The sequence below is a fragment of the Dermacentor variabilis genome, chromosome 4 (genome assembly GCF_050947875.1).
Source record: "Dermacentor variabilis isolate Ectoservices chromosome 4, ASM5094787v1, whole genome shotgun sequence".
Lineage (NCBI taxonomy): Eukaryota > Metazoa > Arthropoda > Arachnida > Ixodida > Ixodidae > Dermacentor > Dermacentor variabilis.
Window position 1 is genome coordinate 1699174 of NC_134571.1, and position 22576 is coordinate 1721749.

At 43.6% G+C, this 22576-nt stretch overlaps 1 protein-coding gene across 1 annotated transcript in view; it reads right to left on the reverse strand.

Moving 5' to 3' along the window:
- Positions 1-4719, reverse strand: part of LOC142578567 (uncharacterized) — a 93902-nt gene extending 89183 nt beyond the window's left edge. The window contains exon 1 of the mRNA XM_075687948.1: positions 4613-4719. The gene's annotated coding sequence lies outside the window, so the exon portion shown is untranslated. The remainder of the gene's footprint in view (positions 1-4612) is intronic.
- Between the last annotated feature and the right edge of the window lie 17857 nt (positions 4720-22576).

Genomic DNA, 22576 nt, shown 5'->3' on the forward strand with positions numbered 1-22576 from the left:
TCTGAGTCACGCATCCTTGAAATACAAACCAGGCTTCAGGCTATTGAAAACAAACTGCAGAGCCTTGACGGAACACACAAAAGGCTTGACGACTTAGAAACTGCTACGGAAGGTCACGGCTTGACAATGAATAGTATCTACAGGCAGCTTGACGACTTAGAAAATCGATTTCGTCGCAACAACCTCATAATTCGAGGTGTAAAAGAGGAAGGGCGCGAATCTGAAGAGATCTTGCTGAAGAAGGCAAATGACAATATATTCGGAGAAAAACTCGGACACAAACTTAACTCTATCGAAAGAATTCATAGACTAGGAAAGAAAACGCCGGGCAAGGACCGTCCTGTTATTTTGAAGCTAAATAATTTTAGAGGTAAGATGAAAATTATGCAGAACTGCCACAAGCTCAAAGGTAGTCAAACAAGCATATCAAAGGACTATTCTAAAAGAGTTGTTGATATCCTCAAAAAGCTGTGGAATTCGTCAGATGTGGAGAGGAGCAATGGCCTGAAAGTTAAATTACTTTTCGATAAGATTAAAATTGGCGACGACCTTTACATTTGGGATGAAGTAACCGCTCAGAGAGTGAAGTGTCATACCCCTGCAGAAAACGATCAAGTGTGACTCAATAATTCTCCCAACGCAGGCTTTAAGGCGATAAATATAAACGCCAGAAGCATTGTAAACAAAGCAACCGCCATTGAAAGCATTATCTTGGAACACGAACCACATATATACTAGTAATAACTGAAACTTGGCTTCATCAGGATGTATCGGACGAGGAAGTCACGCCGCCAAATTATTTAATAGTAAGAAGAGATCGGATAGGAAGAGGGGGTGGAGTGGCAATAATGGTCAAAAGCGGTATAGTATTTTCTGCTTTAGATGGTCCAAGTAACACTGAATCAGTATGGATAAAAGTTAGGTTAAATAACCGCTCGGTGATAGTAGGTGGTGTGTACAGAGCCCCAAACTCACCTGTAGACATGCTTGTTAGCTTAAGAGATTTCATGGACAGGAATTTAAAACAGGACGACTCAATCCTACTTTTAGGTGATTTTAACTTGCCCGGAATTGACTGGAATACACTCTCCTTTAGTGCAACGGATATGCCTAGCTGTGAAGAACTAATTGAGCTTGCATTTTGTTATAACCTAACTCAAGTTGTAGAAGGTTACACCAGAGTATGCGAAACAACATCATCACTTCTAGACCTAGTCTTTATATCCTCAGTACTGCTACCACATCTTTGTGATTGCGAACCCTGCGAAGGTATATCTGATCACAAAATTGTAATAATCGTTTTAGATATGGGGGTGCCAGATCGTTCGCATAGTAAACTTGGTGTGTTGGAATGCCTCGAGGGTTCATCTGATGATTTTACGCATCTTGCCGATAATGGAGCTACCGTAGACAAATTATGGGCCTACTTTTCAAACATGGTGGAACATTGTATTACGCACTTTATTCCCAAGCTTTCAAAATGTACAAGGAAGAAGAATCCCTGGATAACAAGAGCAATCATACACATGAAGCGGAAATTAAAAAGAAAACGGAGGGCTAACAGGATTAAGTCTGTTCCTGGCGATAGCAGTGCCATTAGTCAAATGAGTAAGCAACTCAAGCATCTTGTCAAGGTGGCTAAGGACAAGTTCTACAATGTAACACTAAAAAAAATTTTAATAGAGGCACCTACCAAGTTTTGGCGCTATGTTATTCCTTCAAAGCCTCGAAAAAATGGAGAAAAAAATAATGCAGAAAGAGCTGAAAACCTTAACTCGTTTTTTTTCATCCGTCTTCACTTCTGACGACGGCTTGTCACCAAAAGTAGCAGACGCGCCTGGCTGCCCTCCAGTTCAAGACTTAGAAGTCACAGAGCAAGGAGTGGTTAACTTGCTGCTTCAATTGTCTGTAAATAAAGCCCAGGCTCTGATGGAATCTGCAATGAATTCCTGCTTAGATATGCAGAGTGGGTTGCCAAATACCTCCCAAAAATTTTTCAAATATCCATTACCTCGAGTTCTTTCCCGTCCGCTTGGAAATATGCCAAAGTTATTCCGGTCCATAAGAGTGGTTCTTCATCGGCTGTCAATAATTTCCGACCAATTTCTCTCCTTTGTACATGTTCTAAGTTGCTTGAGCATATTGCATTTAAACACCTTATGGAATATCTTGAAAATAATAACATACTTCATCCTTCTCAACATGGGTTCCGAAAAGGCCTTTCTACAATTACCCAGCTCATAGAAACCGTTCACGATCTTTCCGAAAGAATAAACAGCCGTGGCCAAACTGACATATTATGCTTGGACTTTTCAAAAGCATTCGATAAGGTATCTCATCCAAAGTTGCTGCTAAAGATTAATGCTATATTCAGGAACTCCAAAATAACACACTGGTTTTCTTCCTACCTCACCTCCCGTGAACAGTTTGTACACCTCGAAGGTTTTCAATCGTCTTCTTCCCCTGTGGTTTCAGGTGTTCCACAGGGAAGTGTCTTGGGCCCCCTTTTATTTTTGGTTTTCATAAATGACCTCCCAAAAGCTATCACGGTCCCAATCAGACTTTTCGCTGATGACTGTGTCGTATACAAAACAATTAGGACCCCAACTGATCAAGAAGAAATGAGCGCTAATCTGCATGCAATAGAACATTGGTGCGCTAAGTGGCAGATGGTGCTTAACTCTGACAAATCCGCAATTATGTCTGTTACTAGAAAGAAAAACATAATGATATACCCTTACTCCATTGCAGGTAAACCAGTTAAAAGAGTCCATCAGCATAAGTATCTCGGCTTAACCTTCACTTCTGACCTATACTGGAATACACACTTAGATAATGTATGCTCCAAGGCACGCAAAGCAATTTGGGCACTAAGACGCAAAATCCGTAGTGCAACTCCCGATGTAAAAACACTCACTTATAATACCCTTGTAAAACCTGTAATTGAATATGGCAAAATTGTTTGGGATCCTTACACGGCGTCTAACAAATTAAAAATTGAGAAAGTTCAGAAACTTGCTTCCCGTTTTAATTTCAATAAATATCGCCCAAGTGATTCGCCAACCGAATTATGTAAATTAGCAAACCTTAAAAGTTTAGAATACTGCACTAAGGTAGATAGGCTGAAGTTTCTTTGCCTTTTAATTCATGGCCACTTGAATATCAACACATCACCATATTTTACAATACACCCTAATGAGACATCAAGACATCGCCACTCCATGTGCATTCCTGTGCCGCGTTCTTATAACGATTGTTTTAAGTACAGTTTTTTTCCTCGTGTTATTAAAGAATGGAACATGCTGCCTGATTCCATTGTAAATATTAACTCCCTTGATGCCTTTCTAGAATGCCTGGAATCTTACCTGGACCGTAGTACACCAATGTAATAGTTGTGCCTCAGCACTTGCATGCGTTTTCTTATCTACTGTTTGATTTTTCTTTTGTCTTTTGTGTCGATATCGTAGTTGGGAAATGTACCTTGTTTAGAATATGAATTTATTAGATTTTCCAGTCCTGTAATAGCCTGAGAAAGGCTGACAGCATCAATGAATGAATGAATGAATGAATGAATGAATGAATGAATGAATGAATGAATGAATGAATGAAAGTGGTCATCTGTATTGGTAGGTAGCTGTCGTTTTTGCACTGGACAGTACAGGAGGAGTGCCTAATTAGACCAATATAAATATTCTTGCTTGCGCATGCATGCGTCTGCGCTTGACTGTTCGATATTTACTGTTCGTATTCGGTTTATATTCGTAAAGACTGATATTCGCCCACCTCTAATAGGCAATCACTGTCGATGGATCCAGATGGTTTTCTTTGCCAAGTGCATGGGCGGCTTTATCGGGGCGCCAACATAAGTAAGCTTCCATGCCTCCTATATATATATGTATATATACATTCGTATGAACAAAACCTTCTTTTATTAAAATCTTGCTGGAAGCGAGCGTTTCGTCTTGTCTAGTCCGTCGTCTGTTGGCGTTATTCTAACGGGCATGTATTGCCACTTGAACATACTCTCATAAACGTAGCTTATAGCAGTATTTAATGAATTACGTTTGCTAGGTATGAAGTAATGAGTGCCATTCTGGTAAAAAAAAAAAAAAGCGCACCGCAAGCATTGGCTGGGAATACACACACGGCGGCAATTACGAAGCACACCCACGCATGGTTCTGCTACAATGCAGGTAGTCGGTATCGCTACGCATGGTTCAGGCGATGCCGGGCTCGTTCGTCTAGAAGTGGTCAGCCAACATCAGCCAATCGCTGGCTCGCCATTCATGTCGCGCTGCAATGCGCCTCGCCCCTCCTACGGCACCGAAAACCGAAACCGCGTGTACGCGGGCCGTGGAGAGAAACGAGGCAGCAAGCGGCGGCGCCACTAGTGCACGGTGCCCGCACCCCATGTTCCACGGCAGCCGGGCCGCCGCCGCCGCAGGGCGGGCCCGCAACAAGACAAGCAAAGCGCGATAGGCGTGGGCCCAGCGCGGGCCCAGCGCGACGGCGACAGCGCCCGACTACGGCGAAGCACGGCCGCGCAGCACGGAAAGGGTGTTACACTGCGCCTTCCTTTCCTTCGAGAGGCTGCCGAAACGCGGACACTCACCGAGCAGGGCCAGTTTCGCGAGATCGCCATCCAAACTGCTCGGGGCCATGGTGGAATGGCACCCGGAAATGCTGCCAGCGCCGCCATGCATGCAGTTTCGCTTTCGCCACTCTCACTACTAACTCGCCAGCAAAATGGGTTTTTATGCATTTTTTGTTCTATACCGCAATTTAACAATTGCCGAATCCGGTCTTTTTTTTTCAATTCAAACTTCGTTCTTTTGAATAAGCTTGTGTTATTTTTTTATCTATGTTTGGCAGCGAGCATTCTTTCTCTTGGCGACGTTGGAACAGGTGGTTGGCAGCCGTGCGGTTACACACGGCCTCCAAGATTTAATGACGTGCACTCACGGCCTCCAAAATTGTGCGCCGCAAATCTCAGAGGCCATGTAATTCATTTCGCAGTTACATATGTAGTCGGAGGAGGCCGCACAAGTAGAACACAAGTGTTCTGCTGATGCGGCCAACGTTGACAGTGCCAGCGCGCGTATTACGAATCGACGTAGTACGCCGGCTGACGATTCGATTTCTGCGTGCATGCTTTCCTCGTATCATTTGCACCGCCCTGCCTGGCGACAAAAGCGCGACTCCGACAGAATAGGCGTAAGTTGTGCTGTTATGTCATATAAAAAAATTTATGGGTTTTACGTGCCAAAACCACGATATGATTATGGTGCACGCCGTAGTTGGGGACTCGGGAATATTTGGACCACCTGGATTTCTTTACTGTGCATTTATAAACTTAAGTACACGGGTACTAAGGCACGTGCATGAAGCAAGCAAGACATGCAGCGGTGAAACATGATATTCGCCCTACGAACTACACCTCATGCCCTATAAGAATCGTGCGTTTTTGTGCGTACTCATACTGTTTTATTACTTATTCACTTTACGCCACAGGTGCAGCGGTTTCAGGCCAAGGAGGAGCATGTAAAGCGTTGCCGAAGCTCTTCTTCCAGCCGTACGTCGCGCTGAAGAAACCTCCGGGTACAAAGTATTCACCAGCGGGCTCGATGGCTAGCTGACGACGACAAAATATGACGGCGCGTACACATTGTGTCGATCTTGTCTCACACGCTGCTTGTTTGGTCCCGAGTCTCGCGTGGGGCGGCTGTTGCAGTGCGCAGCGGCACCTGCCAAATTGTTTCTTGTGGCCGCCACGCGATGGCGCCACAATGCATCGCAAAAGGCGAATTGTCAATCCAGACGAAACAATTGGTGTCAGATCACCAAGAAAAAGCAGAAATTCCCATTTCCCTACGGTTTCAATAATGTATCTTGAAGAAATTATATGCAGGACTGTTTTCTCACAGCACATTCCCATATGTAAACAGAGTAGTGAACAAAAAAATATGATATTTGGCATTTAAGTCCTGTGAGCTAATGTGCTCGGTGTTGGTGCTGCATTATGCCAGATCGATAGCCTAGGGCAATAGTCCTTGCAAGATACACTGCCATGGTACTTTCTTCGCACAGCCTAGCCTACATGGCGTGTTCATAATTTGCGTATTCCAAACATGTATTACAAGGAAACCGTACCATCAACCAGTAGTGAAAATATGTGAGCGCTGGTGAGGTACATTTTAGTAATAGGTGGATAGGGAGGCTGAGCAAAAGGTTTAGCATGCTACTACACGTTTATTAGATAACAAGAGAATAATGGACTTGTGAAAAGAAAATAACGCACATACATCGTGAAATCAACGCCGTGGCAAGTGGAGCTTTATATCACCATTAATAACCCAAACGCTATCCATCTCCGTGGTGCAGCCAAAAGGAGAGTTCGATAACATTTGTTTATTGATGGTGCCATAAAACTCCTTTGTTGATACCGTGGTGCTCACTGCTGCCCTTTCCCGAGCTTTTGTGCGATTGGATTCATGTGCATTTTCTTCTCTCGTCATTTCATCTCGTTATATATTAAACTTGAGTAGTAGCATGCGAAATCTTTTGCTTGGCTATCCTATCCACCTATCATTAAAATGTACTTGACAAGCGCTCACATATTTTCGCTACTGGTTGATACTACGGTTTCTTTGTAATACATTCTTAGGATACGCAAATAATGCTCACGGCAGGCGAGCTGTGAATAAAGTGCCATGGCAGTGCATGCTGGAGGGACTAATGCCCTAGGCATGATCTAGCAAACCACAGCACCAACATGCTGAGCACATTACATCACATATCTTTTTTGACTACTGCACGTGAAACTGTCCCAGGATGCTCCCGTAATATCTAAAAGTAGCATAGCAAAACCTTTTTGGAAGTGACACTATTGTCATGTTTGGCACACACCGCACTTGGGATCTGCCATGTAATCAACAAGAGACTTGGTCTCTATGTTTGTGTATTTAGGGTTATGCATTGTGTGGTAAAAATACAGATATATACACTCTCGTTGTGAAGTAACACTTCTTGCAAGTTTGAGCATTTGTTTCAGAGCCCTTATGGTATTAGCACTGCTGTTACTTATTTAGCCATCTTTACCTTTGTTATACTTTTCTGCAGTCATTTCGTTTGCTAAGTTTATAGCAGCAGTGATGCAACATTTCTTGTACAATTGCCCAGGTGGAGCCTACACAGGTCAAAGACTTGAACATTGTGATACACCGACACGGCAAGGTTTCCAAGGGAATGAATAGGAAGCGCAGTACTACACAAGCCCCAAAGGCAAAGTTTCCAGGAATTCTTGACTCGCTTCATTGTGTTCTTCCGAATGCAGTTGTGTTTACAGCATTCTCAAAGTATGCCACACTTGGTGAAGAAATAGACAGCGCTGATGAAGGCGAGATTGTTACTGGACAGGCAGAAAGCTTGTACGAAATGTATGACAAGATATAGGAAACCCAGAATCAATCTGCCAGAGACGAAAAAATTTATTCATTATTGAAGATGCGGATGATCCACAACGATGTCGCACAAATAGAAGAAAAAACAAGAATGCAAAGGAAGTTCCTACTATGGTTTCAGCAAAGAAGTGGTCGGATAACGGGATCAGTCTTCAGCAAAGTTGTTAAATATAAGAGTTCTGCAGCACGCCTAGCAGGCAACATTGCCCAGTCTCCTCTAGTGCTCTATGAAACTCGTCACAGAAAGACAGTCGTTATGAAACATGGAATACAGCATGAGAAGACTGCAAAGCAGCAGTATGTTCAGTACCAGATGCAACACCACGTGGATTTTAAATGTAGAGACGCCGGCCTGTTTATTTGTGAGGAATTTCAGTTTGTTGCAGCCAGTCCAGATGGCATTGTTGAGTGCAGTTGCTGTGGCCGTGGAGTTCCTGAAATTAAATGCCCATACAAGTACAGAGATGTGCCCATTAATGAAATTACTGAGAAAAGTTTTTACCTAAATAAATATTGTCAGCTGAAATGTAACCATGAATACATGTTTCAGATTCCAGCTGAACTGACTTCTGCAAATGTCAATTATTGTGATTTTGTGTGTTGGTCGAAGAAAGGGTCCATCGTTGTGCACATATTAAGGGACCGTGATTTCCTTGCAAAACACATGTCAGTGCTGGAAACATTCTTGAGGCAGGCCGTGCTTCCTCAGCTGCTGTCGAGGAAGAGCACTCAAAGTATGTAGCTTCCTAGAGATGTGGATTGCCGGATGGATTTCCGATGTGCGAAATGAGCACAAGCTATGAAAAGTGACATTCAGCTGGGTCGAGATTCTGCAAGCGTCTCAATTTCCAAACCGGAGGCTGAGAAACATAGGAAGCTGACTTGCAATAATGTGGCAACTGTTTCGGCTGCTCACCCGTTATGAAGAGAAAAGGCCTTTGTCAGGGCCACCCGAAATATTGCTGGCGGGCACAAGATTAACGCACCCTTCTCTTTCCCTCTAATAAATCAACAGTGTTCAACAGCATGATTACAACGTGAATTTAAGATAAATACAAGAAAAACAACCAGAGTTTTGAGCACAGTGAGCATCAAAATTATGGTTGCAAGGCACAGCCAGACTTAGTTTACATGCAAACAGGAAAAATTGCATGCTTTTTTTTCGCTTTCAGAAGCTTACAAAGTGTCTACTATATTGCAAAATTTTGATGGGGAATAGAACCAAATATTTTCCATGAAATAAACTATACTATATTTCCACAAGTTTTAAGAATTTGTGTTCCTTACAGCATGCCATCATAGTATACACATTAACAACTTCAAAAAAAATTATGATGCTATTAACAAATCCGTGTCTTGCGCTGTGGTCTGCTTCCACAGGTGCACTTTCTCTACATTATCCCTCCATGTCTGGTCCTTGGCGTTAGCGATAGAAGTAAATACTTCGCAGCATGTTAACACGGCAATTTTCACTCTGACGAACATCGGTGCAATGCAGCTTGTGCTCTTCTAAGACGCATGTTTGCGACCGTCCACAGTTGAGTAAATATTAGAATGTGCATGTTCATAATGCTCATGCTAGCAGCATCAAGTGCAATGTAAACTATGGATCACTACCATGTCCAATGTGAAAATTTGCCTGCTGGAATTGTGCCACTAATGTCTGCAACGTGTGCCTAGAAGGAAATGAGGCCGCTGATGCCTCAGTCCGCGCTCAACCACCGGGCATGGCTTCCACACCCGTCATCTGAGGACCTAGAACCAAATCCGGCCATTACTTTCCGCGAAATCGTTCAGCTCTACCAATCCGCTCACGGTCGCTTTAAGCCCCCCCCCCCTCCCCCCGCTAAAGGTTTGACCAAGGCAGTGGAGCGCTGGCTCCTCCGTCTCTATACTAACACGGTACTGTGCCCGGCAGTACTACAGCGTTTTCACGCTGCTTTCTCTGGGGAGTGCCCACTGTGTGGTTACGTGTTCTCGGATGTTTTCCACATGGTGTGGGCTTGCCCTTCTAACCCGGCTTCCCCTTCCCCCCCATCCACCCGAGAGAGCTGGGAGGCAGCTCTGCTCGGCTGCTCTACCTTAGAGAGCCAAAGAGCTCTCGTGTCTAGGGCCCGAGCTGCCGCGGAGGCCACAGGGGTGCCGGACTAGGGACCCGTCCTAGATTTCGTAAGGGGCCGGTTATTAAGGTCGTCCTCAACTCTCTCTGTAAATAAGTGAAATAAATCTTTACAACCACCACCACCCCCAAAAACATGTTGCTTAGGTGCTCTGCAACTAGCTTGAGAGACAAAATAGCGCCAAGTGGGGCGATGTCTTTGTAAAATACTGTACGTGAAAATAGAAACAAAATGGCAATACCAAAGTACAAAGTGGCAATTTAAAGGCTACATAAACCTAGCATTTTCATAGCGCTGTTGCAAACTATCTATCCATGAAGCATAGATACCGATAGCCTATGAACACAGCATCATGGGTAAATCACGACGACAACAAAATACGTGATGCTTGGAGTCTGAGGGATGATTTCATTTGCTTATTAACCATTAATGCTCTGGAGTGCTTGCGATTCAGCTTGAGAAATTGAAAATCGGCTAATGGCATGCCGATGGGGTTGACCCAGCAGTTGGCACCGCTAAGGAAAAACCAGTTGTGCTGGTGGAAAATCAACCTAGAGCCTACCCTACTCTGTAGTGGCTCAATGCGAAAGGTGGTGATCCAGATTAAGCACACGCGGCACAACCAGTCTGCAAGCATGAAACAGGAAACTTTATTGAACTACAAGAACATGTACATGAAACGACAGGCAGAACATAACTTAGTAATTTGGGAACAGGGAACTCTGATTCGCATCAAAGATCTATAGAAGCAAACTGGGGCTAGTCAATATCAAAAGGCACATTGTGTTAGCTATAGAACGCAGAGCTGTCATGCAGTGCGTCTAAAATGCATAAATTACTGGCATCACATTTGCAACTGATCCTAGATCTCAAAACACTAAAACCATAATAGCAAGCATCAGAGTACCCCTAAATAATGTATCACAATAACCTTCTGTGAACCAGTTTTGTTTTTCACGTGTTTGTTTCATGACCAAGGGTCCTTATTAAAGCACTAACTATTAAAACAAATGATTAGTGAGAACCGCAATCAGCAACACAATATCATTAACCAATCCTTCACAAAGTAAGGCAAAGTGTTCTTTAGTATGTCTAATCGCGTCATGCGGCCAATTTGCCTTCTCACAGTGCGTTCGCCCTGCCCGAGCCGATGTCACAAATTGGAAGGGTCGCAGATGCATCCGATTTTGGAGCAAGTCCCCCAAAAACACAAACGTGCACTGCTGCAAGCACTCGTACCGCGTGCCGATAATTGGCCGACTATACAGCACAGTGTCTCTCTGAGACCATTTTATTATACCAGACCGACAAAGGCACAACCAAATGAGTCGGAACATGCTTTCGAAGTTGAAAAGCACAAACTCCCTCAGCTCTTTCAAGCCGTATGCACATGAAGTTTGAGCCAATGTTGATATTGCTCAGTGAAGGCTAGGCCTAGTGGAGTCGATTTTGTACATCCGCTACCGGCAGACATGAACTTGTCTGAAAAGTAAGCAGTTAGGATAAAGGGAACTTTTTACAGTTTTAGTTCTGGCCTTAGCGATTTGAAATCAAATACTCTTCGCACAGCACTGTACTGAGTCACCTTTCCCAAAGGCTGCCAATCGCATTCGCTGCGTAGATAGGTGGGTCTGTGTGCGTTATGCAGACACATATATTAGTTCCAAAGATGCACTGTTTACCTCTGCATGAAACGGTGAACAAGACACGGTGCACACATCACAGCAACAAAAGCGAACGCCTCGCTCAGTTGCCTACACTGTCGGCGATAGCACCGACATTTTCGCAAGAGAACTACATGGCCTATTAATGAGCTCTTGTGTGAGCATAGTTTTCTCTAATAATGCTACATGAAACGCCCAAAGTTTTACTATGAAGTTAAAGAAAAGTGAGAATCGAGTATAACAATCTAATATATTTGTATCTGGTTCACAGTCGCCGTTGCTTAAGGGGCTCGACCGCGCATATTGACTCGTCTCAGGGAGGGCCAATGTGGCTCATTTGCACAGATATATGTTTTGCTACCTTTTGACACGGTTTCATATCAGTGATGAGCTCTTTCTACAATATTTGAAGCTCTGTGGCTATAGATGTCGACGTAAACAAACGCACCGCTTAGATAAATGTAATATAGAAGGCTGCACTCGAAGTTTCTTCGAATATGTGAAATGTCTAAAGAATGTGTAAGATGAATACAAAAAGCGAGCTGCCCAACTGCAGAAATCAGCGACAACAAATTATAACACAGCCGTGTCGACAGACGGAACTCGGTGTACTTTTATAGGCTGCACTGTTAACACAACAGCGCAATCAGGCCTCAAGTTCTCACCCAGTAGTCGGTGAGTGCTGCATGGCTTCCAGGAACAACATGCTGCCTAGGAGAAGCCATAAATCATAAATTCTATTCACGAAACGCACAATCAAAGCCCACTCAAAATGGGCACAGCTACACAAAACAGACAAAAGCCGCGGTACCTTTCCAAAACGTTTCCAGCGGCAGAGGGCAGCAAAGGAAAATGAAAAAGGCCAATTACTTGTTCTTGACCAGCACACTGATATTTTGTCCTTGGGCGCTGCTTGTAGGGTTACTGAAGGTTTCCTTGAGTAAGGCAGCTGCTATCCAGTCGACGTAAATCAACAGCTGTGGTTGTCGTCGTCCTCTTTTCTCACCCTAATCTACTGGTGGGGCTGACATACGATACTAACTCAATTCAATTCAGTTTATTTGGACATACATAGGTGGTACAGGATGTCCACGAGGCGCGGCAAAAGGAGGCAACAATGCCCCCTGACAGGGCCTTCACCTCGGGATCACACATTATGACAGCAGGTCGGCATGACAAAATACTGCACTACATTGTGAGATCAATGAAATCAGTGGAAATTCAGAAATACAATGCTGCCTCACATATGACAAATTATCCTATTTGATATTATACATTGATTACATCATTCTAATTCACGGAAGCAATGATGTAGATAATCATTCAGATTGCACTTGCTCAAGATAAAAGAAAGGTACAATTCTAAGCAAAGGAGGCAGGAGAAGAAAGCATCATTTTCATTTTTTTTCTTAAATTGAGAAAGGGTGTTGCAATCATTTATACAGTTGATCATTAGAGGATAAGTGTTACAGAGTGTAACTATTTGATTGTCTATGATCTGAGTACCATAATTTGTGCGTGACTTCGACCAAACCATAGATACAGTGCGCAAGTTATGGGTAAGGTTCCTGTTTAAATACTTTATGCAGAAGGATGTAAAATCATGCTTAATGTTATGAAAAATAAGCACAGCCAATGAGAAACTGTAAAGTTGATAGTATGGCAGTACCTTAACTGCGTCGTACAGGGATTCTTTGGTAATAGGTGCGGAACGGAATACCGCCTTCAACGCCCCGAACTGAAGCGAAAAAAGGCGGTCTGAATCCGATTTGTTACATGTTCCCCAAACTAGCTGACAGTACATAAAATAGGAGTGAACTATGGAAAAATAAATATGCTTTCTCAAACACACAGGTAAAAGATATTTTACGCGTTGCGACAAACCGATAGACCTAGATGCTTTCAAACGAACCTGATCCACGTGATCTGTCCATGTTAAGTCATATTTGAAACAGACGCCCAGGAAGCGGCAAGAATTTGTTGGCAATAGATTGGTACTATATATCTGTAGTTGAACGTGATGATTCAAGGGCTTGTTTCTGGGGCGGAAAATAATATATTGTGTTTTCTTTATATTTAAGTCAAGTTCGTTCTTATTTAACCAGATCTGTAGCTGACTCAGTCACTGATTAGCATGTTCTTCAAGTGAGGCTAGATTTGGACCAGAAAAGAAGACATTAGTGTCATCCGCGTAAAGGATAATATCAGGTGTCAGGGGGATGTTAACGAGGTCATTGATGTATAAAATAAATAACAAAGGCCCAAGAATAGATCCTTGCGGCACACCGTACTTAATTATTCCTATGTCTGACAGAAATTGATTCATGCTAGTGTATTGTTTTCTTCCTTTGAGATAACTGTCTATCAGCTCATGTGCTACTCCTCTGATACCATACTTTCCCAGTTTTTCCATCAGAATTTCATGTTTAATCGAATCAAAGGCTTTTCGGAAGTCAAGAAAAATGCCCAGTGTATATAGTTTCTGTTCAAAGTTATCCAAAATACGGTCCTTTATGGATAGCAGTGCTGTCTCCGTTGATTTTCCAGCCTGAAATCCATATTGTTGTTTACATATTATATTATGAGCATTTAAAAACTTGTTTAACCTCGTGTATATTATGCGTTCGGGGATATTAGAAAAGAGCGGCAGAACAGAGATAGGTCTATAATTATTCAGATAATTTTTTCCTCCTCCTTTGAATATTAAGGTTACGCGTGCAACTTTCATGTTATCAGGGAATATACCGGTCTCTACTATGAGATTACAAATATATACTAGAGGACCCACAAGTAATGGAAGTACGGCCTTGATGGGGCGTGCACTAATATCGTCATTTCCTGGCGAGCATCCATCCTCCATTGCCTTTACAACACTTACAACTTGTTCCTCTGATGTAGGTGTCAGAAACAGTGAATTGCTATTAGTGGAAGGGACATATGTAGTGATAGGCGTTAACGGTTGGCTCATGCGTAAGCAATTTGGCGAACCTGCATTGAGAAAATATTCGTTAAACTTGTTTGCAAGTGGTACACCTGAAAATCTTTTACCATCGATGTAAAAATCCAGCGGAATGCGTGCTTTGCCACCTTTTATGATGTTGTTAGCTGTTTGCCACAATAATTTAGGACTGTTCATAACTGTGGAAAATTTGTTGCCGTAGTAACCTGATTTTGCTTTCTTAAGATCTGAAGTTAAGTTGTTACGAAATTTTTTAAACTCCGTGAAATGAACCGGATCTTTCGTTTTTATGAAACGAGCAAACAGCCAGTTTTTTCTGTTTATACGTCTGTATAATACCGGAGTAATCCACTCTTTTCTTATCCTCCTGTGCTTTTTTATAGGCACGAGTGGGAAAGCACTGTTATAGTGGTGAAGCACTTTCTCTTAAAAAATGTTATATGCCTTACACGGGTTGCTTTCACTATATATATCATCCCAGACTACGTCAGCCATCAGTGAATGGAACTGCGCAATGTTATTTTCATTGATTATTCGTCGGAGGATTTTAGTTCTATCCATTTTTTTTCACCAAGGAAAAGAAGGCAAAAAAAGGAAGGTGATCACTTAAGCTCGTCAAAATTACACCCGATGTTATTTTATTTAACGGTAAATTAGTAAAGCACAAGTCTATGAGCGTTTCAGAGTGTTGACCGATTCGTGTCGGCTTATCTACAATATTTTCACATCCATATGACAACATCAACTCGAGGAGGTGCACCTGGCTAGCATTGTTTCTTAATAAATCAATATTCATGTCACCAAATATAATAACATGTCCTTTAGTGAAGGTAGCATATTCAAGAAAGGACTCAACGTAAGTAAGGAAGGTGCTAACTAATCCGTTAGGGGATCGGTACGTGAGAAGTATAATCGTATTATGATTGGTCACACCAACTGTCTCAAGATCATCACACACTACGGTGAATTCCGGAAGAACCCCATAATCAAGATCTTGTGTTATATACAAAGATACACCGCCGCCACGTCTTTCTGTCCTAAATACAGGGACGTTGTCATAACCTGTTAACTGTGTAACATCGCTATTTGATGTATACCATGTTTCTGTAAATCCAATTATGTCAAAGTGACATTTTATGAGCTCGAGATCAGCCTCAATTTCATCAATCTTATTTGTGAGGCTTTGTGCATTTAAATGATACAAGGAGAAATATTTGCAATAGCTATATTCATTTATGAACGTGTTAAGGGAGTCGTAAGTATAATACATCGTGAAGGTTAACAATAACAGCAGCAATAAAAAAGAAACCAACCTAAGCAATTAGCTCAAGGTCTTGTTCAGAGGCAATCCTTATTGCCCTTGCGCCAGGTTCTTTCCTTACGAAGACCTTTCCATTGGAACACCACGAAAATTGGTAGCCTTGTTCGCGTGCTCTTGATTAGGCAAGCCATAAAAGCTTTCTGTTCAGTGCCGTTAGATTATCGAAAAAAGAAATGTCTTTATCACACTTCTTCACAACTTCACGCTTTGCAAGCCAATTTACTTTCACAGATTGGTGGGAAAACCTTATCAGAATGATCGGCACTTTGTTCACAGGTGCTGGCAGGCGATGCAAACCGTCCACGTCACGCTCATTCAGCAGGGAAAGCTCGAGTTTCTGAGCAAGATTATTCAGTTTTGCGAGAAGGTTTTCTTTTTCAGTGAAAGGTATACCGTGAATTTCCATGTTTTGACGCCTACTGTATTGCTGCAGTTCGTTTAGTTCCTTAGTTAGCCTTGCAACTTCACTTTTGTCTTGGTGTGCCTCTAACACTTCTACTCTCTTGCTAAGGCTCTCGATCTGCCCCTCATGTCTGTCAGAAGTTTGTAGGACAGCATCATACTTGTCTGACACATGTTGAACAAACTTTTCAATGTTACCGACAGTTTCCTTTAGGTTTGACAAGTCTTCAACTTTGGCAGTTAGATTTACCAGACTACCATTAATCGCAGCAAGTTGTTTAAGGATAGTTGCAGGTAAGTCATTGCTACGTTGCACTTTGCGCGAAGCGGACATGCGGCATGTTGGACACTTCAATGTGTTCTTTGCTTCCTCATTTTTCGTCTTGAACGCGCGTTCACTTATGCCAGAACATTTTCCTAGGTGGTAGTATTGACAACACTCAACACATTTCATAAATTCCTCATCATTTGAAAGTTCTTCACAGCACGAAAGACAAGTATCGGTTGTCATGATAGCATTCAAAGCAGCAAAGGCAGCAATAAGGGCAGCAGGGGCAGCAACAGAAATGACCAAAAATACAGGTTAGATTCAAATAATAACCAACCTGCGTATGACAAGTGATGAGAACAGGGCCGACGAACAAGTTGCCGCCACTGCTGCCCAAGTGTGAAGCTGGCCAGCATGGTGTTCGCTTTTAAAGGCAAATTGAAGGGGCAGTTCCGGGAAAACTGGCCACACGCGTTCCAGAAGGCGATAATACAACCGATAGCTTGATGGTGGAGGCTTGCGCCGTTGATGCCCAGAATTTCGATGATCCTGCGTATGACAAGTGATGAGAACAGGGCCGACGAACAAGTTGCCGCCACTGCTGCCCAAGTGTGAAGCTGGCCAGCACGGTGTTCGCTTTTAAGGGCAAATTGAAGGGGCGGTTCCGGGAAAACTGGCCACACGTGTTCCAGAAGGCGATAATACAACCGATAGCTTGATGGTGGAGGCTTGCGCCGTTGATGCCCAGAATTTCGATGATCCTGCGTATGACAAGTGATGAGAACAGGGCCGACGAACAAGTTGCCGCCACTGCTGCCCAAGTGTCTAAACCGTGGCAAAAACCGTGGCAAACTAAACCGTGGCATCAGATTTGTAAGCGCTGCAATCAATAGCACATCATCTAAATAATCCTTCATAAAGTAAGGCACAATGTTTTTTAGTATGCGGAATCTCTTCATGCGCCCAATTACTTGTTCGACTCTGACGCGCCGGAAAGAAATTTCCCTCGATGCTGTCACTTCAGCTTGGGAAAGCTGGTTCTTCCCTTTAGTGCAGGCTGGGATCATAACCACAATACCTAGCAATGCCAGTTCTTCCGTGCCATTAAAGCCGCGGTCTGCCATTACTTTATCAACATAGTCGAGGTACTTGGTGAAATCTGTCTGGAGGACAAGCTGCTTATCACTAATTTTGCCGCCTCAGCACTCCGAAATATACGAGATTAGCCCATCAGATGTGATCCAAACCAGCACCTTTACAGTGTTGAAGATCTTGTACTTGGACCAGGTTGTGCTCTGTGCCGTTGATGCACGTGCCTTTTCAAGGCGAATCTCTGCGCTGTCAATAATTGCTCGAACGTGACGAAACCTCTTACATTGAAATATTTTCGGTTGCCATGCGCGAAAGGCCACATCGTCTGGCCACACAAAGAGCCCTTCTAGCTCACTCACTAGTGTTGTGAGGGCACTTTCAAATATTGTTGACACATAATTTTTACTTATTTTAAAGAGGTCCGCCAGAAAGCACAGGTGAATCTCAAGGCGTAGCCTCATCAGCACGAGCAAAACCTGGTCTTCCTAGCTCATCGTTTCCACAGAAGGGCAAGCAGTTCTATATACACACACAAACCATGCAAATGTCTCCTTATTTGGCAGGCCTGTGCAGTATGCAACCTTTTCAGAGTGCCCGGCTATGGCAGCAGATCCCCATGCAGCAGCCGCACCGTTCGCTTCTGAACTTCTTTTCACTTGAAGGTCTCGAAAGTCATTTTGCATGATTAAATAGCGCTCCTGCAGTGCATCATATGCTCGACATTTCTCCAGGTACTTCTCTTGCATGCGAGTCTGCAGGTTTCTTGAAAATCCGCCCATGTGGTGAGATTGCGTAGGAAACTGCGCTTGTAACAATTGCATGCTCTCTGGCAAGTCGTTTGATGCCTCACCGTCTGAAAAAAGACATTGGCAATCAATAGCCACTGGAGACTGTCAATATGCTCTATGTTGTTGATGAGAAACGGCTTTGAGAAATAAAGTGGCGCAAGCTGCTTGGTTAGCATGGTTAGTGCAGTGCTTAATGCGTGAGCGTGCCATGCAGATGTGAGCAACATTTTTTTCAAGTGGACCTCTGGAACAATTTTGTTAGTTATGGGGGCATTTGACATCAATGTAACCTGTGCAGGTGTGTGTGTGTGTGATGAAGAACACAGTGAGAAGTAGGAATGCGAAAACAGTGATCTTGTTCACAGTGAGAACAGTGATCTTGTGTGTTGTCCGTTATGCAGTGATATCAAGCTTTTCTGAGGAGGTTACCCAACTTATTTATATGGTCCTGTGCATTTATGAGAAGCAGCAATGTTGACTGTTCTTAATTATTCAGAAAAATTGAAAACATGCACAAGTGCTGTACATGCAGTGACGTTACAGCTATTACGCATGCATAGAAAAAAATTGTAATCAGAACTTCGGCTGAGATGGCAATGATTGAATAGTAAGCATAACGCCGTGTTTTGGAATCACTCGCACTTTGCAAAGGCACGCTGAAAAATTTTTACCAAAGTATTGCACAATATTTACGCTGAAACGTATGCAGCTGCATGCGCAACTAACATTTTTACCAGTGTTGAGATTGTGTATGCTCCGTGTTATATGTGCCGAAAGCAACGAGACACTTAATTGTGTTTCACTGCGAATGTTCTGCCTGAAATAAAACTGTACAGTGATTCGATTTTTATGCGAAGCATATTACTAGAGCTCAACCCAGCTCCTCAGGCGCGGCGGTGTCGCCTTCAATGACCTTTGACCCCAGCCATACCACGTGGCACCGTGACGTCACGACAGAGGAGAAACGGGGCTCCAACTCGCGCCGTCGCTCGCGGCGTCGCCTTCAAGGCTGACCACGTGACACCGTGACGTCACGACAGAGGAGAAACGGGGCTCCAACTCGCGCCGTCGCTCGCGGCGTCGCGGCGGTATATAAGCAGCTGCGCTTGTTTCTAGGTGGCTTTGGCTCAGCTCTTGCAAGATGGGCTGGGTGGGAATCGAACCAGGGTCTCCGGAGTGTGAGACGGAGACGCTACCACTGAGCCACGAGTAACGATGCTTCAAAGCGGTACAAAAGCGCCTCTAGTGAATGCGGTGTTGCCTTAGAAACGAGCTGTTTCTAAGGCTCAGGCGTGCGTCGCTTGCTCAGGCGCACATTTCGTTGCCGTGCCGAACGCTGCGTTGCTCGACGCTCACCGCGTCCAATGCGGGGCGCGTAGTCGCTGCGCCGTAGCCCATTGTCTTACACCCCTTGGCGGGTCGACGGGAACGCTGTCGCGTTCCACTCTTGAAGGCGAAGCAGAGTAACGCATGAGTTGTTTCTTCGTCTAGCCGAACCAAATATAGCCAAGCAACAGCAGTTCACCAGGCTAAACAGTGGTTCAACAACTAAAATAAAGGCTAGTATGCTTCGCATCCTGGGCTTAACCTTAGCTAAGCCACAGCCATTTTTTTACTTTCCTTCATGGTTACAAATGTCTTATAACAATGCATGATATTCCAGACATACAAAGAGGTAACAAACGCGCTGTATAAATGCTACAAGCACAGAAAGATTATCAAACCAATAATAGTACAAGAAATGCAGATTTCGTGTATCTATAAAATGACTGAGCATGACATCATAGCTCACTACAAGTCAGTAACACACAATAGTGTTAAGTCCAGTAATTTAAAGAGGCTCTGAAACTCATTTTCTTGAAACCTGAGGAACATTTTTTCTACCAACCAGCGTTTATTGAGCCGGTACCTCATTTGAGATAGGGGGGGGAGTGCTCGTAGTCGCATCAAAACATATGTCTCGAAATTTGGAGCGTATAAGTGTCTTAATAGAAAAGTTGCGATGCTTATCAGGATTGAAATGACAAATTAACTAGTCAAACGAAACTTGGTTATACCACTGAGAAGGATAATCCAGTTGTTAACAAGTGGCCAAGCATTTCAATGTTGCTGTGTTGTAACTCAAGGTATTTGTAAGCATACTTTACTGCAATCATGCACTTCAGGTGTAATGTGGCACCAGGGTGCAACCAGTAACACACAAGCACAGAGTGTTAACGTAATTGCAAGGCTGGAAAGATGCACACTGAATTCCACTAAAACATATTAGTTTGCGAATCACGGATGCAAAAGATGCCACTATGAAGGGCAAGCATGCATAGTCATTTCAGTTGTGAGGAAAAACCAAGTTAAAGGTAGGGGAGTTGCACTCGCTTGCTTTTAGTACAGTACTCGGATATTGCTGCAAGAATGCTATGTCTTCATTGCAGAAAGCGTACACCTTCACCGAGTACAAAGTAAATAATATTAGGTGACATATAGCTGATCTGCGAAAACAAGCTCTTGTGCAGTACAATCACCCAAATAATATACATATAGAACGCAAAGAGTAGTTATATGAGGCCTGCGTGGCGTTTGCCATGCACACAGCAAAGTCCTTTATGTAAAGCAACTACTGCTAACCAGTGGTGTCTGGTTCCACCTCGTCCTCTCCATCTGATGACCAAACAAGCAATAAATTAATTGATACTTCATTCAGCTACAATAAGCTGTGTTATCCAGCAGCGTCATAATCACAATGTCAGATGTCCTAAAACTTAAAAAAGCACACAAATTTTACAAGCGACAAGACTTGCAGTAGGACATTTGTTCGCCTAGTGAAACCTACAAATAACAATTTTGTATATGGAGTGGTCTAGATTTGCACCTGAGGCTAGAAAGTCATGTGACAGCAAGACCAGTGCTCAAGGCAAAACTCAGTTAAACGCAGGGAAATTTAGTGAACTCGTTCCAGCATGCCTACGGCACTCGACTGCTTCTGCTAGAGTAAGTGGACGTTGGTGCGAAAATGCAATGTCTGTGCAATACGATCACTGCTGCTGAACTTGTAGGTCCGGCGATGAAGCTGGTCTTTATGTCCTTTACTGCCCCGCCAGTTTTGTGACGTCTCGACCATCCCGCGCAGGCACAAGAAACCAGTGTAACAGCATTAAAAAATCGCACCGAGCTTGAAGCCTTGTCCCTTCGCCGTAATATATCTCATTTAACACTGTTGCATAAGCTTTACTATCACGTATCTCTTCACAACGAGTTCATGTGTGAACCCTCAGCCATTTTTACGCGTCGGGATCATTCTTGCAAAGTAAAATTCATCATTTGTCATTCCCTCGCATTTGGTCAGTCATTTATACCTCGCACCACGAAAGAGTGGAATAATCTGCCATCGCACATTGTCACGGAAACAAATGCCTCGAAATTTACAGATGCTCTACGCAGTACAATGCACCCCTAATATATCACGTTTCAGTCTCTGATTTGTAAAATTTGTAAACTGTTTCTTTTAATGCGCCGATAACCAAAGCCTTCACGACGTTGTCATAGTTTGTACAAATCGTTTAGTGTTGCTGTACTGATAACTATATTTATTTTTTTTTGGTTTCTTTGTGTTTATACGTTGATACACTGTAACTTTGTCCCAGTTTTGTTTTTCTATTGTATTTACATTTACGCACTGTTTGCCTCACCGACGTAACCTTTACCTTATGTAATACCCTCCCTAGAGGGCGTTTATGGTTATTGTGAAATAAATAAATAAATAAATAAATAATGTGCGACACTCGTGACATCGCATCCGCAGTATAGGTCTCAATGTTCCATTGTGCGTGAATCGTGTGCGCAGATTCGTATTTCTGCGACAGCAAACAATCAAAAATTAGCCCTGTGCAATGCATGCACTTCTGCTGAACTTGTAGGTCCGACAATGAAGCTGGTATGTATGGTATGAATAACTTTATTTAGGTCCTGAGGGATCAGTCTGGGACTGATGCGGGCCGCTCCCACGTCGGTACAGAGAGGCCGAGCCCCTCTGCCGTCACACGGGCCCTCTGGACAGCTCTGAGTTGGTCCGCCAGCACTTCACTGTGCAGCATCCACTGCCACCACTGTTCACCTCGAGAACCCTCACCGGCCAACGCCAAGCAGCGCCAAAGCATGTGTTCGAAATCGAGCAAACCCCCACACTTACTACAATAGAGTGAAACCCCGCAGTCCGGATTAATTTTATTCATGATGACCGGGTTAGGGTACGTACGTGTCTGCGGAAGCCTTAGTGTAACCGCCTGTGGCCTATTTAATTTAGAATGTGGCAGGGGAAATGCCCTGCGCCCTAGGTAATAGTGCTTGGTGATTTCGTTGTAGGTTAACATCTGGTCCCTGTACTCAGGAGCGGGAGATCCAGCCCCTTCAGGGAGTACACGGCACACTAATCCTCGGGCCTCCCTGTGCGCCACCTCGTTGAGGTTACGCGGGGCTCCCTCCACTGTCCCCATGTGCACCGGGAACCA